The 20,116-nt window shown below is 39.5% G+C and overlaps 1 protein-coding gene across 1 annotated transcript in view; it reads right to left on the bottom strand.

The window, feature by feature from the left end:
* Nucleotides 1-20,116, bottom strand: part of LOC128643760 (cytochrome P450 3A9-like) — a 44,316-nt gene that overhangs the window by 9,533 nt on the left and 14,667 nt on the right. The gene's annotated exons all lie outside the window — the stretch shown is intronic.

Below are 20,116 nucleotides of genomic sequence, written 5' to 3'. Positions count from 1 at the left end.
AGACCAGAATTAAACAGAAAAGGAGCCAGCTGCTGTGATTATATTGCAGAAAATAGACCAGAATGCAACAGAAAAGGAGCCAGCTGCTGTGATTATATTGCAGAAAATAGACCAGAATGCAACAGAAAAGGAACCAACTGCTGTGATTATATTACAGAAAATAGATCAGAATGTCACAGAAAAGGAGCCAGCTGCTGTGATTATATTGCAGAAAATAGACCAGAATGTAACAGAAAAGGAGCCAGCTGCTGTGATTATATTGCAGAAAATAGACCAGAATGCAACAGAAAAGGAGCCAGCTGCTGTGATTATATTGCAGAAAATAGACCAGAATGCAACAGAAAAGGAGCCAGCTGTTGTGATTATATTGCAGAAAATAGACCAGAATGTCACAGAAAAGGAGCCAGCTGCTGTGATTATATTGCAGAAAATAGACCAGAATGTAACAGAAAAGGAGCCAGCTGCTGTGATTATATTGCAGAAAATAGACCAGAATGTCACAGAAAAGGAGCCAGCTGTTGTGATTATATTGCAGAAAATAGACCAGAATGCAACAGAAAAGGAGACAGCTGCTGTGATTATATTGCAGAAAATAGACCAGAATGTCACAGAAAAGGAGCCAGCTGCTGTGATTATATTGCAGAAAATAGACCAGAATGTCACAGAAAAGGAGCCAGCTGCTGTGATTATATTGCAGAAAATAGAACAGAATGCAACAGAAAAGGAGCCAGCTGCTGTGATTATATTGCAGAAAATAGACCAGAATGTCACAGAAAAGGAGCCAGCTGCTGTGATTATATTGCAGAAAATAGACCAGAATGAAACAGAAAAGGAGCCAGCTGCTGTGATTATATTGCAGAAAATAGACCAGAATTAAACAGAAAAGGAGCCAGCTGCTGTGATTATATTGCAGAAAATAGACCAGAATGCAACAGAAAAGGAACCAACTGCTGTGATTATATTACAGAAAATAGACCAGAATGCAACAGAAAAGGAGCCAGCTGCTGTGATTATATTGCAGAAAATAGACCAGAATGTAACAGAAAAGGAGCCAGCTGCTGTGATTATATTGCAGAAAATAGACCAGAATGCAACAGAAAAGGAGCCAGCTGCTGTGATTATATTGCAGAAAATAGACCAGAATATCACAGAAAAGGAGCCAGCTGCTGTGATTATATTGCAGAAAATAGACCAGAATATCACAGAAAATGAGCCAGCTGTTGTGATTATATTACAGAAAATAGACCAGAATGCAACAGAAAAGGAGCCAGCTGCTGTGATTATATTGCAGAAAATAGACCATAATGCAACAGAAAAGGAGCCAGCTGCTGTGATTATATTGCAGAAAATAGACCAGAATGCAACAGAAAAGGAGCCAGCTGCCGTGATTATATTGCAGAAAATAGACCAGAATGCAACAGAAAAGGAGCCAGCTGCTGTGATTATATTGCAGAAAATAGACCAGAATGTCACAGAAAAGGAGCCAGCTGCTGTGATTATATTGCAGAAAATAGACCAGAATGCAACAGAAAAGGAGCCAGCTGCTGTGATTATATTGCAGAAAATAGACCAGAATGTCACAGAAAAGGAGCCAGCTGCTGTGATTATATTGCAGAAAATAGACCAGAATATCACAGAAAAGGAGCCAGCTGCTGTGATTATATTGCAGAAAATAGACCAGAATGTCACAGAAAAGGAGCCAGCTGCTGTGATTATATTGCAGAAAATAGACCAGAATGTCACAGAAAAGGAGCCAGCTGCTGTGATTATATTGCAGAAAATAGACCAGAATGCAACAGAAAAGGAGCCAGCTGCTGTGATTATATTGCAGAAAATAGACCAGAATGTCACAGAAAAGGAGCCAGCTGCTGTGATTATATTGCAGAAAATAGACCAGAATGAAACAGAAAAGGAGCCAGCTGCTGTGATTATATTGCAGAAAATAGACCAGAATTAATCAGAAAAGGAGCCAGCTGCTGTGATTATATTGCAGAAAATAGACCAGAATGCAACAGTAAAGGAACCAACTGCTGTGATTATATTACAGAAAATAGATCAGAATGTCACAGAAAAGGAGCCAGCTGCTGTGATTATATTGCAGAAAATAGATCAGAATGTCACAGAAAAGGAGCCAGCTGCTGTGATTATATTGTAGAAAATAGACCAGAATGTAACAGAAAAGGAGCCAGCTGCTGTGATTAAATTGCAGAAAATAGACCAGAATGCAACAGAAAAGGAGCCAGCTGCTGTGATTATATTGCAGAAAATAGACCAGAATGCAACAGAAAAGGAGCCAGCTGTTGTGATTATATTGCAGAAAATAGACCAGAATGCAACAGAAAAGGAGCCAGCTGCTGTGATTATATTGCAGAAAATAGACCAGAATGCAACAGAAAAGGAGCCAGCTGCTGTGATTATATTGCAGAAAATAGACCAGAATGTCACAGAAAAGGAGCCAGCTGTTGTGATTATATTACAGAAAATAGACCAGAATGCAACAGAAAAGGAGCCAGCTGTTGTGATTATATTGCAGAAAATAGACCATAATGCAACAGAAAAGGAGCCAGCTGCTGTGATTATATTGCAGAAAATAGACCAGGATGCAACAGAAAAGGAGCCAGCTGTTGTGATTATATTGCAGAAAATAGACCAGAATGTCACAGAAAAGGAGCCAGCTGTTGTGATTATATTGCAGAAAATAGACCATAATGCAACAGAAAAGGAGCCAGCTGCTGTGATTATATTGCAGAAAATAGACCAGGATGTCACAGAAAAGGAGCCAGCTGTTGTGATTATATTGCAGAAAATAGACCAGAATGAAACAGAAAAGGAGCCAGCTGCTGTGATTATGTTGCAGAAAATAGACCAGAATGCAACAGAAAAGGAGCCAGCTGCTGTGATTATATTGCAGAAAATAGACCAGAATGAAACAGAAAAGGAGCCAGCTGCTATGATTATATTGCAGAAAATAGACCAGAATGTAACAGAAAAGGAGCCAACTGCTGTGATTATATTGCAGAAAATAGACCAGAATGCAACAGAAAAGGAGCCAGCTGCTTTGATTATATTGCAGAAAATAGACCAGAATGCAACAGAAAAGGAGCCAACTGCTGTGATTATATTGCATAAAATAGACCAGAATGTCACAGAAAAGGAGCCAACTGCTGTGATTATATTGCAGAAAATAGACCAGAATGTCACAGAAAAGGAGCCAGCTGCTGTGATTATATTGCAGAAAATAGACCAGAATGCAACAGAAAAGGAGCCAGCTGCTGTGATTATATTGCAGAAAATAGACCAGAATGCAACAGAAAAGGAGCCAGCTGCTGTGATTATATTGCAGGAAATACCAGAATGTAACAGAAAAGGAGCCAACTGCTGTGATTATATTGCAGAAAATAGACCAGAATGTAACAGAAAAGGAGCCAGCTGCTGTGAGTATATTGCAGAAAATAGACCAGAATGTCACAGAAAAGGAGCCAGCTGCTGTGATTATATTGCAGAAAATAGACCAGAATGCAACAGAAAAGGAGCCAGCTGCTGTGATTATATTACAGAAAATAGATCAGAATGTCACAGAAAAGGAGCCAGCTGCTGTGATTATATTGCAGAAAATAGACCAGAATGCAACAGAAAAGGAGCCAGCTGCTGTGATTATATTGAAGAAAATAGACCAGAATGTCACAGAAAAGGAGCCAGCTGCTGTGATTATATTGCAGAAAATAGACCAGAATGAAACAGAAAAGGAGCCAGCTGCTGTGATTATATTAAAGAAATAGACCAGAATTAATCAGAAAAGGAGCCAGCTGCTGTGATTATATTGCAGAAAATAGACCAGAATGCAACAGAAAAGGAACCAACTGCTGTGATTATATTACAGAAAATAGACCAGAATGTCACAGAAAAGGAGCCAGCTGCTGTGATTATATTGCAGAAAATAGACCAGAATGTAACAGAAAAGGAGCCAGCTGCTGTGATTAAATTGCAGAAAATAGACCAGAATGCAACAGAAAAGGAGCCAGCTGCTGTGATTATATTGCAGAAAATAGACCAGAATGCAACAGAAAAGGAGCCAGCTGTTGTGATTATATTGCAGAAAATAGACCAGAATGTCACAGAAAAGGAGCCAGCTGCTGTGATTATATTGCAGAAAATAGACCAGAATGTCACAGAAAAGGAGCCAGCTGCTGTGATTATATTGCAGAAAATAGACAAGAATGTCACAGAAAAGGAGCCAGCTGTTGTGATTATATTGCAGAAAATAGACCAGAATGCAACAGAAAAGGAGACAGCTGCTGTGATTATATTGCAGAAAATAGACCAGAATGTCACAGAAAAGGAGCCAGCTGCTGTGATTATATTGCAGAAAATAGACCAGAATGTCACAGAAAAGGAGCCAGCTGCTGTGATTATATTGCAGAAAATAGAACAGAATGCAACAGAAAAGGAGCCAGCTGCTGTGATTATATTGCAGAAAATAGACCAGAATGTCACAGAAAAGGAGCCAGCTGCTGTGATTATATTGCAGAAAATAGACCAGAATGAAACAGAAAAGGAGCCAGCTTCTGTGATTATATTGCAGAAAATAGACCAGAATGCAACAGAAAAGGAGCCAGCTTCTGTGATTATATTGCAGAAAATAGACCAGAATGCAACAGAAAAGGAGCCAGCTTCTGTGATTATATTGCAGAAAATAGACCAGAATGCAACAGAAAAGGAGCCAGCTGCTTTGATTATATTGCAGAAAATAGACCAGAATGCAACAGAAAAGAAGCCAGCTGCTGTGATCATATTGCAGAAAATAGACCAGAATGCAACAGAAAAGGAGCCAGCTGCTGTGATTATATTGCAGAAAATAGACCAGAATGCAACAGAAAAGGAGCCAGCTGCTGTGATTATATTGCAGAAAATAGATCAGAATGCAACAGAAAAGGAACCAGCTGCTATGATTATATTGCAGAAAATAGACCAGAATGCAACAGAAAAGGAGCCAGCTGCTGTGATTATATTGCAGAAAATAGACCAGAATGCAACAGAAAAGGAGCCAGCTGCTGTGATTATATTGCAGAAAATAGACCAGAATGCAACAGAAAAGGAGCCAGCTGCTGTGATTATATTGCAGAAAATACATGGAGTGCAGAATTATTAGGCAAGTTGTATTTTTGAGTATTAATTTTATTATTGAACAACAACCATGTTCTCAATGAACCCAAAAAACTCATTAATATCAAAGCTGAATATTTTTGGAAGTAGTTTTTAGTTTGTTTTTAGTTTTAGCTATTTTAGGGAGATATCTGTGTGTGCAGGTGACTATTACTGTGCATAATTATTAGGCAACTTAACAAAAAACAAATATATACCCATTTCAATTATTTATTTTTACCAGTGAAACCAATATAACATCTCAACATTCACAAATATACATTTCTGACATTCAAAAACAAAACAAAAACAAATCAGTGACCAATATAGCCACCTTTCTTTGCAAGGACACTAAAAAGCCTGCCATCCATGGATTCTGTCAGTGTTTTGATCTGTTCACCATCAACATTGCGTGCAGCAGCAACCACAGCCTCCCAGACACTGTTCAGAGAGGTGTACTGTTTTCCCTCCTTGTAAATCTCACATTTGATGATGGACCACAGGTTCTCAATGGGGTTCAGATCAGGTGAACAAGGAGGCCATGTCATTAGATTTTCTTCTTTTATACCCTTTCTTGCCAGCCACGCTGTGGAGTACTTGGACGCGTGTGATGGAGCATTGTCCTGCATGAAAATCATGTTTTTCTTGAAGGATGCAGACTTCTTCCTGTACCACTGCTTGAAGAAGGTGTCTTCCAGAAACTGGCAGTAGGACTGGGAGTTGAGCTTGACTCCATCCTCAACCCGAAAAGGCCCCACAAGCTCATCTTTGATGATACCAGCCCAAACCAGTACTCCACCTCCACCTTGCTGGCGTCTGAGTCAGACTGGAGCTCTCTGCCCTTTACCAATCCAGCCACGGGCCCATCCATCTGGCCCATCAAGACTCACTCTCATTTCATCAGTCCATAAAACCTTAGAAAAATCAGTCTTGAGATATTTCTTGGCCCAGTCTTGACGTTTCAGCTTGTGTGTCTTGTTCAGTGGTGGTTGTCTTTCAGCCTTTCTTACCTTGGCCATGTCTCTGAGTATTGCACACCTTGTGCTTTTGGGCACTCCAGTGATGTTGCAGCTCTGAAATATGGCCAAACTGGTGGCAAGTGGCATCTTGGCAGCTGCACGCTTGACTTTTCTCAGTTCATGGGCAGTTATTTTGCGCCTTGGTTTTTCCACACGCTTCTTGCGACCCTGTTGACTATTTTGAATGAAACGCCTGATTGTTCGATGATCACGCTTCAGAAGCTTTGCAATTTTAAGAGTGCTGCATCCCTCTGCAAGATATCTCACTATTTTTGACTTTTCTGAGCCTGTCAAGTCCTTCTTTTGACCCATTTTGCCAAAGGAAAGGAAGTTGCCTAATAATTATGCACACCTGATATAGGGTGTTGATGCCATTAGACCACACCCCTTCTCATTACAGAGATGCACATCACCTAATATGCTTAATTGGTAGTAGGCTTTCGAGCCTATACAGCTTGGAATAAGACAACATGCATAAAGAGGATGATGTGGTCAAAATACTCATTTGCCTAATAATTCTGCACTCCCTGTAGACCAGAATATCACAGAAAAGGAGCCAGCTGCTATGATTATATTGCAGAAAATAGACCAGAATGCAACAGAAAAGGAGCCAGCTGCTGTGATTATATTGCAGAAAATAGACCAGAATATCACAGAAAAGGAGCCAGCTGCTGTAATTATATTGCAGAAAATAGACCAGAATATCACAGAAAAGGAGCCAGCTGTTGTGATTATATTACAGAAAATAGACCAGAATGCAACAGAAAAGGAGCCAGCTGCTGTGATTATATTGCAGAAAATAGACCATAATGCAACAGAAAAGGAGCCAGCTGCTGTGATTATATTGCAGAAAATAGACCAGAATGCAACAGAAAAGGAGCCAGCTGCTGTGATTATATTGCAGAAAATAGACCAGAATGCAACAGAAAAGGAGCCAGCTGCTGTGATTATATTGCAGAAAATAGACCAGAATGTCACAGAAAAGGAGCCAGCTGCTGTGATTATATTGCAGAAAATAGATCAGAATGTCACAGAAAAGGAGCCAGCTGCTGTGATTATATTGCAGAAAATAGACCAGAATGCAACAGAAAAGGAGCCAGCTGCTGTGATTATATTGCAGAAAATAGACCAGAATGTCACAGAAAAGGAGCCAGCTGCTGTGATTATATTGCAGAAAATAGACCAGAATGTCACAGAAAAGGAGCCAGCTGCTGTGATTATATTGCAGAAAATAGACCAGAATGTCACAGAAAAGGAGCCAGCTGCTGTGATTATATTGCAGAAAATAGACAAGAATGTCACAGAAAAGGAGCCAGCTGTTGTGATTATATTGCAGAAAATAGACCAGAATGCAACAGAAAAGGAGACAGCTGCTGTGATTATATTGCAGAAAATAGACCAGAATGTCACAGAAAAGGAGCCAGCTGCTGTGATTATATTGCAGAAAATAGACCAGAATGTCACAGAAAAGGAGCCAGCTGCTGTGATTATATTGCAGAAAATAGACCAGAATGCAACAGAAAAGGAGCCAGCTGCTGTGATTATATTGCAGAAAATAGACCAGAATGTCACAGAAAAGGAGCCAGCTGCTGTGATTATATTGCAGAAAATAGACAAGAATGAAACAGAAAAGGAGCCAGCTGCTGTGATTATATTGCAGAAAATAGACCAGAATTAATCAGAAAAGGAGCCAGCTGCTGTGATTATATTGCAGAAAATAGACCAGAATGCAACAGAAAAGGAGCCAGCTGCTGTGATTATATTGCAGAAAATAGACCAGAATGCAACAGAAAAGGAGCCAGCTGCTGTGATTATATTACAGAAAATAGATCAGAATGTCACAGAAAAGGAGCCAGCTGCTGTGATTATATTGCAGAAAATAGACCAGAATGCAACAGAAAAGGAGCCAGCTGCTGTGATTATATTGAAGAAAATAGACCAGAATGTCACAGAAAAGGAGCCAGCTGCTGTGATTATATTGCAGAAAATAGACCAGAATGAAACAGAAAAGGAGCCAGCTGCTGTGATTATATTGCAGAAATAGACCAGAATTAATCAGAAAAGGAGCCAGCTGCTGTGATTATATTGCAGAAAATAGACCAGAATGCAACAGAAAAGGAACCAACTGCTGTGATTATATTACAGAAAATAGATCAGAATGTCACAGAAAAGGAGCCAGCTGCTGTGATTATATTGCAGAAAATAGACCAGAATGTAACAGAAAAGGAGCCAGCTGCTGTGATTAAATTGCAGAAAATAGACCAGAATGCAACAGAAAAGGAGCCAGCTGCTGTGATTATATTGCAGAAAATAGACCAGAATGCAACAGAAAAGGAGCCAGCTGTTGTGATTATATTGCAGAAAATAGACCAGAATGTCACAGAAAAGGAGCCAGCTGCTGTGATTATATTGCAGAAAATAGACCAGAATGTCACAGAAAAGGAGCCAGCTGCTGTGATTATATTGCAGAAAATAGACCAGAATGTAACAGAAAAGGAGCCAGCTGCTGTGATTATATTGCAGAAAATAGACCAGAATGCAACAGAAAAAGGAACCAACTGCTGTGATTATATTACAGAAAATAGATCAGAATGTCACAGAAAAGGAGCCAGCTGCTGTGATTATATTGCAGAAAATAGACCAGAATGCAACAGAAAAGGAGCCAGCTGCTGTGATTATATTGCAGAAAATAGACCAGAATGCAACAGAAAAGGAGCCAGCTGCTATGATTATATTGCAGAAAATAGACCAGAATGCAACAGAAAAGGAGCCAGCTGCTGTGATTATATTGCAGAAAATAGACCAGAATATCACAGAAAAGGAGCCAGCTGCTGTGATTATATTACAGAAAATAGACCAGAATATCACAGAAAATGAGCCAGCTGTTGTGATTATATTACAGAAAATAGACCAGAATGCAACAGAAAAGGAGCCAGCTGCTGTGATTATATTGCAGAAAATAGACCATAATGCAACAGAAAAGGAGCCAGCTGCTGTGATTATATTGCAGAAAATAGACCAGAATGCAACAGAAAAGGAGCCAGCTGCTGTGATTATATTGCAGAAAATAGACCAGAATGCAACAGAAAAGGAGCCAGCTGCTGTGATTATATTGCAGAAAATAGACCAGAATGTCACAGAAAAGGAGCCAGCTGCTGTGATTATATTGCAGAAAATAGACCAGAATGCAACAGAAAAGGAGCCAGCTGCTGTGATTATATTGCAGAAAATAGACCAGAATGTCACAGAAAAGGAGCCAGCTGCTGTGATTATATTGCAGAAAATAGACCAGAATATCACAGAAAAGGAGCCAGCTGCTGTGATTATATTGCAGAAAATAGACCAGAATTAATCAGAAAAGGAGCCAGCTGCTGTGATTATATTGCAGAAAATAGACCAGAATGCAACAGAAAAGGAACCAACTGCTGTGATTATATTACAGAAAATAGATCAGAATGTCACAGAAAAGGAGCCAGCTGCTGTGATTATATTGCAGAAAATAGATCAGAATGTCACAGAAAAGGAGCCAGCTGCTGTGATTATATTGCAGAAAATAGACCAGAATGTAACAGAAAAGGAGCCAGCTGCTGTGATTAAATTGCAGAAAATAGACCAGAATGCAACAGAAAAGGAGCCAGCTGCTGTGATTATATTGCAGAAAATAGACCAGAATGCAACAGAAAAGGAGCCAGCTGTTGTGATTATATTGCAGAAAATAGACCAGAATGCAACAGAAAAGGAGCCAGCTGCTGTGATTATATTGCAGAAAATAGACCAGAATGCAACAGAAAAGGAGCCAGCTGCTGTGATTATATTGCAGAAAATAGACCAGAATGTCACAGAAAAGGAGCCAGCTGTTGTGATTATATTACAGAAAATAGACCAGAATGCAACAGAAAAGGAGCCAGCTGTTGTGATTATATTGCAGAAAATAGACCATAATGCAACAGAAAAGGAGCCAGCTGCTGTGATTATATTGCAGAAAATAGACCAGGATGCAACAGAAAAGGAGCCAGCTGTTGTGATTATATTGCAGAAAATAGACCAGAATGTCACAGAAAAGGAGCCAGCTGTTGTGATTATATTGCAGAAAATAGACCATAATGCAACAGAAAAGGAGCCAGCTGCTGTGATTATATTGCAGAAAATAGACCAGGATGTCACAGAAAAGGAGCCAGCTGTTGTGATTATATTGCAGAAAATAGACCAGAATGAAACAGAAAAGGAGCCAGCTGCTGTGATTATGTTGCAGAAAATAGACCAGAATGCAACAGAAAAGGAGCCAGCTGCTGTGATTATATTGCAGAAAATAGACCAGAATGAAACAGAAAAGGAGCCAGCTGCTATGATTATATTGCAGAAAATAGACCAGAATGTAACAGAAAAGGAGCCAACTGCTGTGATTATATTGCAGAAAATAGACCAGAATGCAACAGAAAAGGAGCCAGCTGCTTTGATTATATTGCAGAAAATAGACCAGAATGCAACAGAAAAGGAGCCAGCTGCTGTGATTATATTGCATAAAATAGACCAGAATGTCACAGAAAAGGAGCCAACTGCTGTGATTATATTGCAGAAAATAGACCAGAATGTCACAGAAAAGGAGCCAGGTGCTGTGATTATATTGCAGAAAATAGACCAGAATGCAACAGAAAAGGAGCCAGCTGCTGTGATTATATTGCAGAAAATAGACCAGAATGCAACAGAAAAGGAGCCAGCTGCTGTGATTATATTGCAGGAAATACCAGAATGTAACAGAAAAGGAGCCAACTGCTGTGATTATATTGCAGAAAATAGACCAGAATGCAACAGAAAAGGAGCCAGCTGCTGTGATTATATTGCAGAAAATAGACCAGAATGTCACAGAAAAGGAGCCAGCTGCTGTGATTATATTGCAGAAAATAGACCAGAATGCAACAGAAAAGGAGCCAGCTGCTGTGATTATATTACAGAAAATAGATCAGAATGTCACAGAAAAGGAGCCAGCTGCTGTGATTATATTGCAGAAAATAGACCAGAATGCAACAGAAAAGGAGCCAGCTGCTGTGATTATATTGCAGAAAATAGACCAGAATGACACAGAAAAGGAGCCAGCTGCTGTGATTATATTGCAGAAAATAGACCAGAATGAAACAGAAAAGGAGCCAGCTGCTGTGATTATATTGCAGAAATAGACCAGAATTAATCAGAAAAGGAGCCAGCTGCTGTGATTATATTGCAGAAAATAGACCAGAATGCAACAGAAAAGGAACCAACTGCTGTGATTATATTACAGAAAATAGATCAGAATGTCACAGAAAAGGAGCCAGCTGCTGTGATTATATTGCAGAAAATAGACCAGAATGTAACAGAAAAGGAGCCAGCTGCTGTGATTATATTGCAGAAAATAGACCAGAATGCAACAGAAAAGGAGCCAGCTGCTGTGATTATATTGCAGAAAATAGACCAGAATGCAACAGAAAAGGAGCCAGCTGTTGTGATTATATTGCAGAAAATAGACCAGAATGTCACAGAAAAGGAGCCAGCTGCTGTGATTATATTGCAGAAAATAGACCAGAATGTCACAGAAAAGGAGCCAGCTGCTGTGATTATATTGCAGAAAATAGACAAGAATGTCACAGAAAAGGAGCCAGCTGCTGTGATTATATTGCAGAAAATAGACCAGAATGCAACAGAAAAGGAGCCAGCTGCTGTGATTATATTGCAGAAAATAGACCAGAATGTCACAGAAAAGGAGCCAGCTGCTGTGATTATATTGCAGAAAATAGACCAGAATGTCACAGAAAAGGAGCCAGCTGCTGTGATTATATTGCAGAAAATAGAACAGAATGCAACAGAAAAGGAGCCAGCTGCTGTGATTATATTGCAGAAAATAGACCAGAATGTCACAGAAAAGGAGCCAGCTGCTGTGATTATATTGCAGAAAATAGACCAGAATGAAACAGAAAAGGAGCCAGCTGCTGTGATTATATTGCAGAAAATAGACCAGAATTAATCAGAAAAGGAGCCAGCTGCTGTGATTATATTGCAGAAAATAGACCAGAATGCAACAGAAAAGGAACCAACTGCTGTGATTATATTACAGAAAATAGATCAGAATGTCACAGAAAAGGAGCCAGCTGCTGTGATTATATTGCAGAAAATAGACCAGAATGTAACAGAAAAGGAGCCAGCTGCTGTGATTATATTGCAGAAAATAGACCAGAATGAAACAGAAAAGGAGCCAGCTGCTGTGATTATATTGCAGAAAATAGATCAGAATGCAACAGAAAAGGAGCCAGCTGCTATGATTATATTGCAGAAAATAGACCAGAATGCAACAGAAAAGGAGCCAGCTGCTGTGATTATATTGCAGAAAATAGACCAGAATATCACAGAAAAGGAGCCAGCTGCTGTGATTATATTACAGAAAATAGACCAGAATATCACAGAAAATGAGCCAGCTGTTGTGATTATATTACAGAAAATAGACCAGAATGCAACAGAAAAGGAGCCAGCTGCTGTGATTATATTGCAGAAAATAGACCATAATGCAACAGAAAAGGAGCCAGCTGCTGTGATTATATTGCAGAAAATAGACCAGAATGCAACAGAAAAGGAGCCAGCTGCTGTGATTATATTGCAGAAAATAGACCAGAATGCCACAGAAAAGGAGCCAGCTGCTGTGATTATATTGCAGAAAATAGACCAGAATGTCACAGAAAAGGAGCCAGCTGCTGTGATTATATTGCAGAAAATAGACCAGAATGCAACAGAAAAGGAGCCAGCTGCTGTGATTATATTGCAGAAAATAGACCAGAATGTCACAGAAAAGGAGCCAGCTGCTGTGATTATATTGCAGAAAATAGACCAGAATATCACAGAAAAGGAGCCAGCTGCTGTGATTATATTGCAGAAAATAGAACAGAATGTCACAGAAAAGGAGCCAGCTGCTGTGATTATATTGCAGAAAATAGACCAGAATGTCACAGAAAAGGAGCCAGCTGCTGTGATTATATTGCAGAAAATAGACCAGAATGCAACAGAAAAGGAGCCAGCTGCTGTGATTATATTGCAGAAAATAGACCAGAATGTCACAGAAAAGGAGCCAGCTGCTGTGATTATATTGCAGAAAATAGACCAGAATGTCACAGAAAAGGAGCCAGCTGCTGTGATTATATTGCAGAAAAATAGACCAGAATGCAACAGAAAAGGAGCCAGCTGCTGTGATTATATTGCAGAAAATAGACCAGAATGTCACAGAAAAGGAGCCAGCTGCTGTGATTATATTGCAGAAAATAGACCAGAATATCACAGAAAAGGAGCCAGCTGTTGTGATTATATTACAGAAAATAGACCAGAATGTCACAGAAAAGGAGCCAGCTGCTGTGATTATATTGCAGAAAATAGACCAGAATGTCACAGAAAAGGAGCCAGCTGCTGTGATTATATTGCAGAAAATAGACCAGAATGCAACAGAAAAGGAGCCAGCTGCTGTGATTATATTGCAGAAAATAGACCAGAATGTCACAGAAAAGGAGCCAGCTGCTGTGATTATATTGCAGAAAATAGACCAGAATGAAACAGAAAAGGAGCCAGCTGCTGTGATTATATTGCAGAAAATAGACCAGAATTAATCAGAAAAGGAGCCAGCTGCTGTGATTATATTGCAGAAAATAGACCAGAATGCAACAGAAAAGGAACCAACTGCTGTGATTATATTACAGAAAATAGATCAGAATGTCACAGAAAAGGAGCCAGCTGCTGTGATTATATTGCAGAAAATAGATCAGAATGTCACAGAAAAGGAGCCAGCTGCTGTGATTATATTGCAGAAAATAGACCAGAATGTAACAGAAAAGGAGCCAGCTGCTGTGATTAAATTGCAGAAAATAGACCAGAATGCAACAGAAAAGGAGCCAGCTGCTGTGATTATATTGCAGAAAATAGACCAGAATGCAACAGAAAAGGAGCCAGCTGTTGTGATTATATTGCAGAAAATAGACCAGAATGCAACAGAAAAGGAGCCAGCTGCTGTGATTATATTGCAGAAAATAGACCAGAATGCAACAGAAAAGGAGCCAGCTGCTGTGATTATATTGCAGAAAATAGACCAGAATGTCACAGAAAAGGAGCCAGCTGTTGTGATTATATTGCAGAAAATAGACCAGAATGCAACAGAAAAGGAGCCAGCTGTTGTGATTATATTGCAGAAAATAGACCATAATGCAACAGAAAAGGAGCCAGCTGCTGTGATTATATTGCAGAAAATAGACCAGGATGCAACAGAAAAGGAGCCAGCTGTTGTGATTATATTGCAGAAAATAGACCAGAATGTCACAGAAAAGGAGCCAGCTGTTGTGATTATATTGCAGAAAATAGACCATAATGCAACAGAAAAGGAGCCAGCTGCTGTGATTATATTGCAGAAAATAGACCAGGATGTCACAGAAAAGGAGCCAGCTGTTGTGATTATATTGCAGAAAATAGACCAGAATGAAACAGAAAAGGAGCCAGCTGCTGTGATTATATTGCAGAAAATAGACCAGAATGAAACAGAAAAGGAGCCAGCTGCTGTGATTATATTGCAGAAAATAGACCAGAATGAAACAGAAAAGGAGCCAGCTGCTGTGATTATATTGCAGAAAATAGACCAGAATGTAACAGAAAAGGAGCCAACTGCTGTGATTATATTGCAGAAAATAGACCAGAATGCAACAGAAAAGGAGCCAGCTGCTTTGATTATATTGCAGAAAATAGACCAGAATGCAACAGAAAAGGAGCCAACTGCTGTGATTATATTGCATAAAATAGACCAGAATGTCACAGAAAAGGAGCCAACTGCTGTGATTATATTGCAGAAAATAGACCAGAATGTCACAGAAAAGGAGCCAGGTGCTGTGATTATATTGCAGAAAATAGACCAGAATGCAACAGAAAAGGAGCCAGCTGCTGTGATTATATTGCAGAAAATAGACCAGAATGCAACAGAAAAGGAGCCAGCTGCTGTGATTATATTGCAGGAAATACCAGAATGTAACAGAAAAGGAGCCAACTGCTGTGATTATATTGCAGAAAATAGACCAGAATGTAACAGAAAAGGAGCCAGCTGCTGTGATTATATTGCAGAAAATAGACCAGAATGTCACAGAAAAGGAGCCAGCTGCTGTGATTATATTGCAGAAAATAGACCAGAATGCAACAGAAAAGGAGCCAGCTGCTGTGATTATATTACAGAAAATAGATCAGAATGTCACAGAAAAGGAGCCAGCTGCTGTGATTATATTGCAGAAAATAGACCAGAATGAAACAGAAAAGGAGCCAGCTGCTGTGATTATATTGAAGAAAATAGACCAGAATGTCACAGAAAAGGAGCCAGCTGCTGTGATTATATTGCAGAAAATAGACCAGAATGAAACAGAAAAGGAGCCAGCTGCTGTGATTATATTGCAGAAATAGACCAGAATTAATCAGAAAAGGAGCCAGCTGCTGTGATTATATTGCAGAAAATAGACCAGAATGCAACAGAAAAGGATCCATCTGCTGTGATTATATTACAGAAAATAGATCAGAATGTCACAGAAAAGGAGCCAGCTGCTGTGATTATATTGCAGAAAATAGACCAGAATGTAACAGAAAAGGAGCCAGCTGCTGTGATTAAATTGCAGAAAATAGACCAGAATGCAACAGAAAAGGAGCCAGCTGCTGTGATTATATTGCAGAAAATAGACCAGAATGAAACAGAAAAGGAGCCAGCTGTTGTGATTATATTGCAGAAAATAGACCAGAATGAAACAGAAAAGGAGCCAGCTGCTGTGATTATATTGCAGAAAATAGACCAGAATGTCACAGAAAAGGAGCCAGCTGCTGTGATTATATTGCAGAAAATAGACAAGAATGTCACAGAAAAGGAGCCAGCTGCTGTGATTATATTGCAGAAAATAGACCAGAATGCAACAGAAAAGGAGACAGCTGCTGTGATTATATTGCAGAAAATAGACCAGAATGTCACAGAAAAGGAGCCAGCTGCTGTGATTATATTGCAGAAAATAGACCAGAATGTCACAGAAAAGGAGCCAGCTGCTGTGATTATATTGCAGAAAATAGACCAGAATGCAACAGAAAAGGAGCCAGCTGCTGTGATTATATTGCAGAAAATAGACCAGAATGTCACAGAAAAGGAGCCAGCTGCTGTGATTATATTGCAGAAAATAGACCAGAATGAAACAGAAAAGGAGCCAGCTGCTGTGATTATATTGCAGAAAATAGACCAGAATGACACAGAAAAGGAGCCAGCTGCTGTGATTATATTGCAGAAAATAGACCAGAATGCAACAGAAAAGGAACCAACTGCTGTGATTATATTACAGAAAATAGATCAGAATGTCACAGAAAAGGAGCCAGCTGCTGTGATTATATTGCAGAAAATAGACCAGAATGTAACAGAAAAGGAGCCAGCTGCTGTGATTATATTGCAGAAAATAGACCAGAATGCAACAGAAAAGGAGCCAGCTGCTGTGATTATATTGCAGAAAATAGATCAGAATGCAACAGAAAAGGAGCCAGCTGCTATGATTATATTGCAGAAAATAGACCAGAATGCAACAGAAAAGGAGCCAGCTGCTGTGATTATATTGCAGAAAATAGACCAGAATATCACAGAAAAGGAGCCAGCTGCTGTGATTATATTACAGAAAATAGACCAGAATATCACAGAAAATGAGCCAGCTGTTGTGATTATATTACAGAAAATAGACCAGAATGCAACAGAAAAGGAGCCAGCTGCTGTGATTATATTGCAGAAAATAGACCATAATGCAACAGAAAAGGAGCCAGCTGCTGTGATTATATTGCAGAAAATAGACCAGAATGCAACAGAAAAGGAGCCAGCTGCTGTGATTATATTGCAGAAAATAGACCAGAATGAAACAGAAAAGGAGCCAGCTGCTGTGATTATATTGCAGAAAATAGACCAGAATGTCACAGAAAAGGAGCCAGCTGCTGTGATTATATTGCAGAAAATAGACCAGAATGCAACAGAAAAGGAGCCAGCTGCTGTGATTATATTGCAGAAAATAGACCAGAATGTCACAGAAAAGGAGCCAGCTGCTGTGATTATATTGCAGAAAATAGACCAGAATATCACAGAAAAGGAGCCAGCTGCTGTGATTATATTGCAGAAAATAGACCAGAATGTCACAGAAAAGGAGCCAGCTGCTGTGATTATATTGCAGAAAATAGACCAGAATGTCACAGAAAAGGAGCCAGCTGCTGTGATTATATTGCAGAAAATAGACCAGAATGCAACAGAAAAGGAGCCAGCTGCTGTGATTATATTGCAGAAAATAGACCAGAATGTCACAGAAAAGGAGCCAGCTGCTGTGATTATATTGCAGAAAATAGAACAGAATGAAACAGAAAAGGAGCCAGCTGATGTGATTATATTGCAGAAAATAGACCAGAATTAATCAGAAAAGGAGCCAGCTGCTGTGATTATATTGCAGAAAATAGACCAGAATGCAACAGAAAAGGAACCAACTGCTGTGATTATATTACAGAAAATAGATCAGAATGTCACAGAAAAGGAGCCAGCTGCTGTGATTATATTGCAGAAAATAGATCAGAATGTCACAGAAAAGGAGCCAGCTGCTGTGATTATATTGCAGAAAATAGACCAGAATGTAACAGAAAAGGAGCCAGCTGCTGTGATTATATTGCAGAAAATAGACCAGAATGCAACAGAAAAGGAGCCAGCTGCTGTGATTATATTGCAGAAAATAGACCAGAATGCAACAGAAAAGGAGCCAGCTGCTGTGATTATATTGCAGAAAATAGACCAGAATGCAACAGAAAAGGAGCCAGCTGCTGTGATTATATTGCAGAAAATAGACCAGAATGCAACAGAAAAGGAGCCAGCTGCTGTGATTATATTGCAGAAAATAGACCAGAATGTCACAGAAAAGGAGCCAGCTGTTGTGATTATATTACAGAAAATAGACCAGAATGCAACAGAAAAGGAGCCAGCTGCTGTGATTATATTGCAGAAAATAGACCATAATGCAACAGAAAAGGAGCCAGCTGCTGTGATTATATTGCAGAAAATAGACCAGGATGCAACAGAAAAGGAGCCAGCTGTTGTGATTATATTGCAGAAAATAGACCAGAATGTCACAGAAAAGGAGCCAGCTGTTGTGATTATATTGCAGAAAATAGACCATAATGCAACAGAAAAGGAGCCAGCTGCTGTGATTATATTGCAGAAAATAGATCAGGATGTCACAGAAAAGGAGCCAGCTGTTGTGATTATATTGCAGAAAATAGACCAGAATGAAACAGAAAAGGAGCCAGCTGCTGTGATTATGTTGCAGAAAATAGACCAGAATGCAACAGAAAAGGAGCCAGCTGCTGTGATTATATTGCAGAAAATAGACCAGAATGAAACAGAAAAGGAGCCAGCTGCTATGATTATATTGCAGAAAATAGACCAGAATGCAACAGAAAAGGAGCCAACTGCTGTGATTATATTGCAGAAAATAGACCAGAATGCAACAGAAAAGGAGCCAGCTGCTTTGATTATATTGCAGAAAATAGACCAGAATGCAACAGAAAAGGAGCCAACTGCTGTGATTATATTGCATAAAATAGACCAGAATGTCACAGAAAAGGAGCCAACTGCTGTGATTATATTGCAGAAAATAGACCAGAATGTCACAGAAAAGGAGCCAGCTGCTGTGATTATATTGCAGAAAATAGACCAGAATGCAACAGAAAAGGAGCCAGCTGCTGTGATTATATTGCAGAAAATAGACCAGAATGCAACAGAAAAGGAGCCAGCTGCTGTGATTATATTGCAGGAAATACCAGAATGTAACAGAAAAGGAGCCAACTGCTGTGATTATATTGCAGAAAATAGACCAGAATGTAACAGAAAAGGAGCCAGCTGCTGTGAGTATATTGCAGAAAATAGACCAGAATGTCACAGAAAAGGAGCCAGCTGCTGTGATTATATTGCAGAAAATAGACCAGAATGTCACAGAAAAGGAGCCAGCTGCTGTGATTATATTGCAGAAAATAGACCAGAATGTCACAGAAAAGGAGCCAGCTGCTGTGATTATATTGCAGAAAATAGACCAGAATGTCACAGAAAAGGAGCCAGCTGCTGTAATTATATTGCAGAAAATAGACCAGAATGTAACAGAAAAGGAGCCAACTGCTGTGATTATATTGCAGAAAATAGACCAGAATGCAACAGAAAAGGAGCCAACTGCTGTGATTATATTGCAGAAAATTGACCAGAATGTAACAGAAAAGGAGCCAGCTGCTGTGATTATATTGCAGAAAATAGACCAGAATGCAACAGAAAAGGAACCAACTGCTGTGATTATATTGCAGAAAATAGATCAGAATGAAACAGAAAAGGAGCCAGCAGCTGTGATTATATTGCAGAAAATAGACCAGAATGTCACAGAAAAGGAGCCAGCTGCTGTGATTATATTGCAGAAAATAGACCAGAATGTCACAGAAAAGGAGCCAGCTGCTGTGATTATATTGCAGAAAATAGACCAGAATGTCACAGAAAAGGAGCCAGCTGCTGTGATTATATTGCAGAAAATAGACCAGAATGCAACAGAAAAGGAGCCAGCTTCTGTGATTATATTGCAGAAAATAGACCAGAATGAAACAGAAAAGGAGCCAGCTGCTGTGATTATATTGCAGAAAATAGACCAGAATGTCACAGAAAAGGAGCCAACTGCTGTGATTATATTGCAGAAAATAGACCAGAATGCAACAGAAAAAGGAACCAACTGCTGTGATTATATTGCAGAAAATAGATCAGAATGAAACAGAAAAGGAGCCAGCTGCTGTGATTATATTGCAGAAAATAGACCAGAATGTCACAGAAAAGGAGCCAGCTGATGTGATTATATTGCAGAAAATAGACCAGAATGCAACAGAAAAGGAGCCAGCTGCTGTGA

This window comes from Bombina bombina, unplaced genomic scaffold, assembly GCF_027579735.1.
Source record: "Bombina bombina isolate aBomBom1 unplaced genomic scaffold, aBomBom1.pri scaffold_1460, whole genome shotgun sequence".
Taxonomy (NCBI): Eukaryota; Metazoa; Chordata; class Amphibia; order Anura; family Bombinatoridae; genus Bombina; species Bombina bombina.
Note: the sequence above shows the minus strand (reverse complement) of the source record. Positions and strands in the feature narration are given on the sequence as shown.